The sequence below is a fragment of the Hyperoodon ampullatus genome (genome assembly GCF_949752795.1).
Source record: "Hyperoodon ampullatus genome assembly, chromosome: 14".
Classification (NCBI taxonomy): domain Eukaryota; kingdom Metazoa; phylum Chordata; class Mammalia; order Artiodactyla; family Ziphiidae; genus Hyperoodon; species Hyperoodon ampullatus.
Window position 1 is genome coordinate 76,707,659 of NC_136927.1, and position 6,293 is coordinate 76,713,951.

A 6,293-nucleotide genomic window follows, 5' to 3' on the forward strand; every position below is an offset into this window, starting at 1 on the left:
AAAACACTAAATTCACAATTTAGGATCAAATTTCAAAGGATCAAATTCCCCCTTCCCTTTATCCTTGTACTTTCTTGGGGTTAAGGGAGTGTCATCAATTCCCATTCAAAACTCCTGTTTGGTTTATGCCTTTAGCCAAGATACTTAATCAGTTGCTAGGTTTCATTTTCCTCTCCTATAAAGCAAACAAATATTGTTGCCAGGACAGGAAGAAGTACATTTTTATTAACCCCCAAACCATGTATTTACCATTCCATCCAGCATTTATACTATATAATACTCTATAGCTTACAGTACTCTATAGTACATAAATAATTAGTGAGCAGTTATCCCTATACTACTCCTTGGAACACAGCCAAACTGATTAAGCCCTCCGCTCTACTGAATCAAGAGAAAGAAACTACATGTTTCAATAACCAGGTGGCTTAGCATCTACAGGATGTAAGGGGCTAGGGAAAGAGTGGCTGAGAGTCCTCAGCAAAGGGACTTTTTCGACTGTCCCTTTCACTGCGTTTTAAAACATTCATAGTTGGAAACTGTGAATAGATCTGGCATTACATGAGGAGTAGCTTTTACCCTCATCAGAGAAAGGAGTCAGCAGGAAGGAAAGGAGTCCCTTTCCTTCCTGCTGGGAATATTTTTGGTGAATCTCATCCCTCATCTTATCAAACCCAGCTCTCATGGCACAGGTTCAATATTTAGAGGGTTTTTTGTTTGTTTAATTAGAAAAAAATGCTCAGAGGAAAATTCCTTCTTCCTCTTGTTGAACAGAAACTCACAAATTTTCTGGGATAAAAGAAACAGAAAGAAAAAAGAAAGGCAAGGAAAGGGAGGAGCAGAGAGGAACAGGAAATGCTACCACAAAAGCAGAATAGAGCGGGTTTCTTTGGGAATCAAGGCCTAAAAGGGCAGGATGCAGAAAATCAGTGACGGTCAAGCTGCTGTAGTGGTTAAATTAGAGAGGAATATTAATTACCAGGATGGGATGAAGGAGGTTAGAGCTGGGTTTCAGGGGGAAGTCTCCAGGGTCCTGAGAGAGTATAAGAAAGGATGGAGGAGTCCCTGGCACCCAGGCGCCCAGCAGGTCCTGATGGAGATACTGTAGGGCCAAGGGAGAGCCAGGGCTGTGTGCGGCCGTGAAGAAGGTGCCAGGGCAAAGCTGAAGCGGGGAGCCGCTGGGGAGGTGGGGGACGGTGGAAGAGGTTTGGGGGCCTCAAGGAGAGGGTGGGGCGGAGCTCAGCTGGGGGCTGTTTGCTAAAGTGATGAGGGCCTGGAAGTAGGAGTGGGGAGTCTAGGTGCGGAGGGTGGTTGTAGAGGATGGGGATGAATGAGGTGATGATGGGAGGTGAGGACGCTGGAAGACGAAGGGGGAGCTGTGGCAGAAAATGAGGGTGGAGATGGGGGGACAGAGGCGAGCTAGGTGATGAGGCTGGAGGCGGAGGTGGTGATGGAGGCGCTGAGGGGGCTAAGAGGGGCGCTGAGGAGAGGGGCCAGGGGCTCAGGTGAGTGATGGGGGCGCTGAGAAGGTGACGGGTACTGAGGCGGTGACGGGTGCTGAAGCGGGTGATGGGGGCGCGGGGGCTGAGGAGGTGGCGGGGGCGCTGAGGCGGGCGTCGGGGCAAAAGTGGCAGTGGAGGGGCGGCCGCCGGGGGTCGCGGCGGGCGGGAGCAGATGCGTGGCCGGGGCGCGGGGCGGGGGTCGCTCACCGGGCTCCGGCGCGTCCTCTCTCTGCCGCCGCCGCCGCCGACTGGTGCTCGGACTCGGGCCCAAGCAGGTCAGCGGCCCCGCCCGGCGCACCGTACTTTCGGTTTCCTTTCCCCGCAGACACTGGGCGGGGCGAGGGGCCGGCCCGGAGGAGGAGGGAGGGGAGCAGGAGGGGGCCTGGGGCGGCGAGCGAGGGGGCCGGGCCCTGGCGCAGCCGGCGCCCCCGCCCTTAGGCCCGGCAGAGGCGGGTGGACCCGCGGGCGTCGCCTCAGCTCCCCGCGGCGGCGGCGGCGGGGCAGGCGGGCTTGGGCCGGCGCCGCTGAGGGGAGGGGAATGCGGGGGGCGGCTTAACGGCACCCGAAGCCGTTGCAGGCCTCAGCCGTCCCCAAAGGAGCGGGGACCAGGCGGACAGCTTGGTGCGTGTAAAGCGCGACATGGCGGCGAGGCCGACGAGCCCGGGTGGCCTCGTGTGTACCGGGAAGGGGCGGGGCTACTGTGGCCTTGACAACCATTAGGCCTCCTCCGCCTAGGCGGCGCGGCGACTACATTTCCCAGAGGGCCTCGCGCGGCGCGGGTCGGGGAGGGGGGAAGGAAGCGCCTCGGGTCCAGTGCGCAGGCGTGAGTCCCCTCTGGTTATATAAGGGTGGCTTTGGGGCTGCTTGTTCTTTTGCGTCTTCGGCGCTGTCTCTTCTTCAGCTTAGCTCCTCTGTTTCTCCTCCCGTGTCGTCCCATCCCGGCAACCAGGGTTTACTACTGTATGTGGTGAGTGGAAACCTCATTTCGAGATCTCTGTGCCTCTTGTTCCCTTTTTTGTGCGGTCGCCCCTACCGGTGGCCCCCTCTCCTCGTGGCTGTCTCTGCTCTGATTCTAAATAGGCCTCAGCGCCTTTAGGGAGATCAGTTAGAGCTGGAAAAGCCCGCGCCTTGTGCTCGGGCCTGAGGAGTCCTCGGCTGGTGTAAATGATGACTTCACTTTTTTCCCCATCAGATCGACAATGCTGATGTCTTTGAATACTTGCCAGTTAGTTCTGAGACACCGGCCTCAAAAGGCGCTGCCATGTTCTCTTCCGACTGTGGGAAGATGGCGCTTGATGACCTTTCTTTGTTGGTTCGCAGGTTTGCGCGATCACAGCGTACAGAATGGACCTTGGAGGAAGGGGTCCCTGCTGGGCCTTCAAGGAAACCACGTGTAGACATGAACAACCTTCAATCTCCTGACCTCTGGAGTAAGCATTTGTCTTTTGGCCTATTGTAGGAAACGCGTGCTCTGAGCAACCTCTTAGTTTGCTAGGCGAGCTTGGAGGGAAAGAAAAGATGATTAAGGGCAGCCAATTAGCATATTTTAGTTACTAGGTTTTCTTTGAGGTGTTCTGGGTGCTTGGTTTTATTATAATTCACAGAAACATACCTATTAGACTTATTACAAAGTGGAATAAGTGAATTATCTCTTGAAAGTGAATAGGTGTTAATTTTTAAATGTCTTTGTAATGCTCCTTAAGGCACATTTTCAGATGCCATTCCTTCACTTGTTTCTTAATAAACAGCTTTCTTTTATACTTAAGCTTCCAAGTGGATGGATAATGTGATGACATTTTTTAAAAATTTTTATTGGTGTAGAGTTGCTTTACAGTGTTGTGTTAGTTTCTGCTGTACAGCAAAGTGAATCAGTTACATGAATACATATATCCCCTCTTTTTAGATTTCCTTCCTATTTAGGTGTGATGATATTTTTAAGGAAAGCCAAATGTGTTTCTGTTGGCCTGTTTGCTTTAATTCCCAACTCCCTAACTCAACGGAGTCCAGAAATGCCACTTTAAGGGTGGGACTTCTTGGACGAAGTGTTCCTTAAACCTTGCTGTCCCAGAGTATTAAGTCGCGTTTTAAGTGATGACATCTTGCATTAAAGTGTAACATCCTAACACATAGTCAAAACCCTGCAGTCACCTAAGTAAAAGCCAGCCATTTCCCCACAATTCTTGCCAGCCACGCTGGCCTCTATCAAATGTAAGCACAGAAGGCAGAAGTGTTTGTCTTAGCTACTATCTTACTGCCGAGAACAGGACACAGAAGTGCTGAAATAACTGCATGAAGTCGAAGGTAGAGAAACAGACGAACCAAATCTTATTCCTAGTTCAGGGTTCTTTCTTTTTTTCTCCCTCCCTCCCTCCCTCCTTCCCTCCTTTCCTCCTTTCCTCCTTTCATTGGGTGTTCATTGCTGCGCACAGGCTTTCTCTAGTTGGGGCTAGCGGGGGCTGCTCTTCGTTGCGGTGCTCAGGCTCTAGGCGTGTGGGCTTTAGTAGTTGTGGCTCGTGGGCTCTAGAGCACAGGCTCGGTAGTTGTGGCACATGGGCTTAGTTGCTCCGCGGCATGTGGGATCTTCCCGAACCAGGGCTCGAACCCATGTCCCCTGCATTGGCAGGCGGATTCTTAACTACTGCACCACCAGGGAAGGCCCCAGGGTTCTTTCCGTAGAGCCCAAAAGCTTCCTGTTGGCATAAGTGATGACTGAACTTTTTTCCCCGACAGATCGACCATGTTGATCTAACTTCTCTAAGCCAGTTTCTGTCTGATATGCCAGCTTGAGCATCTCCTCTGTCCCGCACTCCTTTGGGTGTCTAGCTGACTGGCGGTCATGTTTCCGTTTTCATCTCAGGTTCACTGTTGGCAGAAAGCAGACTTTGAATGGACCATGATGGATCCAGGACTGGGAGAGAATTGGTAAGTCACGTCCATTAACTGCTTTTCTTTTAAAGAGGTTATCCCCATTGCTTTCTACTTCCTGTGACTCATGGCCATTGCAGCTGATGACTTAACTTTTTTCCCCGTCAGATCGACCCTGTTGATCTAACTGAACTATTAGCCAGTTTTGTCTGATGCATTGGCCACAAAGATAACTTCTGTTTATCTGTTTTCTGGTTAATCACCAACAGACTACTCTCTGTGGGGTTTTTTTTAGTGGGAATTGGGCTTGTCCTATGGGTTTTTTTCCCTCTTCCATCACTCAAGTCATTTATCTTGGCTTCATCTGTTAACTTCCTACAGGACCGGAGCCCTTTGTGCGTCGGGGCGTAAGTAGGTTGATTGCAGCCTGATCTCAGCTTGGTTCAGTCTGTCCTGTAACAGGTGAGGTTTCTGCAAATTGTTACCTAGGTGTTAACCCCTCCTTAGTAAAATGATTACTAAATGTGCTCAGGATAGAGAGGTGTGGGGTTTGCCCACTTGGGAGTAACCTGAGTACCCATTTCCAAGTTGGGTAAAACAGGAGGGGAAAATTGTGTCCTTGGCAGGACTGTTGACCTATTGGTACTACCAGGTCTTTCCCTAAGAAAGGGGGGAAAATTAAATGAAAAGTTAATTCTGCCTTGGCAGATAATACAGGATGAGGAGCTCCAAGCCATCTTTTGAGTTGAGATTGAAATTGGTTGTAATTTTTTTTTGAAAGGTTGAATTCTTCACACTGTTAGCTGGAGGCCAACCTCAGTTCCTTACCCCGTGGGTAAGGAACACAATGGCTTGCTGCATCACAGTGAACAAGCCAAGGAGACAGGCGATCTCTATCTCCTGCCTCCTTTCTTTTTAAACAAATAACACTTTGTATCCCTAATGTCTGCTTGTCCACTTTATATTTCAGATGCCCCCATTTGTCCCTAAAGTAACTTTTGCATGAGCTTCATTTGTGTTAAGTCCCTCTAGAATCAACGTAACTTTTGGTGTGGTCCTGGGTTTGTCTCCCTTACCTCTATTTACTGTACCTAGAAAAGCTGTAGATCGATGATGAACATTTTGACACAGACTTCAGTGAGGTGCCAGACTCAAGAGGTTGGAAGTCTCTCCTTGGTCTGGTACTTGACTCTACATCCACCTAGTTCCTGAAGACTAGATACTCCCACATCCCAAACACATAGCTGTTTATATCAGTTTACATCAGAATGAAGTCCTGATGGTGATGTATCTTTTTTCTTTTAAGGAGTTTCTCAACTGTGGAGTTGGAATGCAAGGTCTCTTGGAAAAAGATGACCCTGTTCTTTACCGAGAAAGCATGAAGGTTCCAGTTGAATCAGTCTCATAAGGTTGCTGTGTAACCTGAGTGTCCAGAGCTGAAAAGCCTCTGGCTGTTTTGAAGAATCAAGTATTATATTAAACTGAGGTAAAAATTTCTAACTTTGTACCCTTCCTATCTGGAGAAAGAAAATAAAATCCTTTGAATCAAAATACTGTTGTATTTGGTCATTGGAGATAGAGACCTTGAACCAAATGATGCTTGAGGTAAAAAGCTCTAGGGGCAGAGAGAGCTTTTAATATTAAACTTGAAATTTTAATGTTTAAACATGGAAAGTTCCAAACAGACTAGTGACATAGGGCTAATCTGGTTTCACTTTAACTTCCCTACTCTGTCCCCAGATACTTGATCTGGCTAATCTTAGGAAGATAGGATTCCATTGTGTTTTTTTTTGACTTTGTGCTTTCTAATCTGATTCCTGATGTTGACTCCAGGTCCCTTGAGTGTGTGGACCTAGTGCATCCGGTGAATAGAAAACTAGCTAGAGGGGTATTTTTTTTTTTTCTTTTTGCCACACACCACGGCCTGAT

General features: G+C 49.1%; 1 long non-coding RNA gene across 2 annotated transcripts; it reads left to right on the plus strand.

The window, feature by feature from the left end:
* The first annotated feature begins 2,046 nt into the window (after window positions 1-2,046).
* LOC307063949 lies at window positions 2,047-5,915 on the plus strand. 2 transcript variants are annotated; one of them, XR_013811260.1, is made up of 5 exons: window positions 2,047-2,120; window positions 2,820-2,929; window positions 4,357-4,421; window positions 4,746-4,826; window positions 5,671-5,915. It is a non-coding gene; the product is annotated as an uncharacterized lncRNA (long non-coding RNA). The 2 variants fall into 2 exon arrangements; XR_013811261.1 differs by lacking the exon at window positions 2,047-2,120 and adding an exon at window positions 2,344-2,466.
* The last annotated feature ends 378 nt before the right edge of the window (window positions 5,916-6,293 follow it).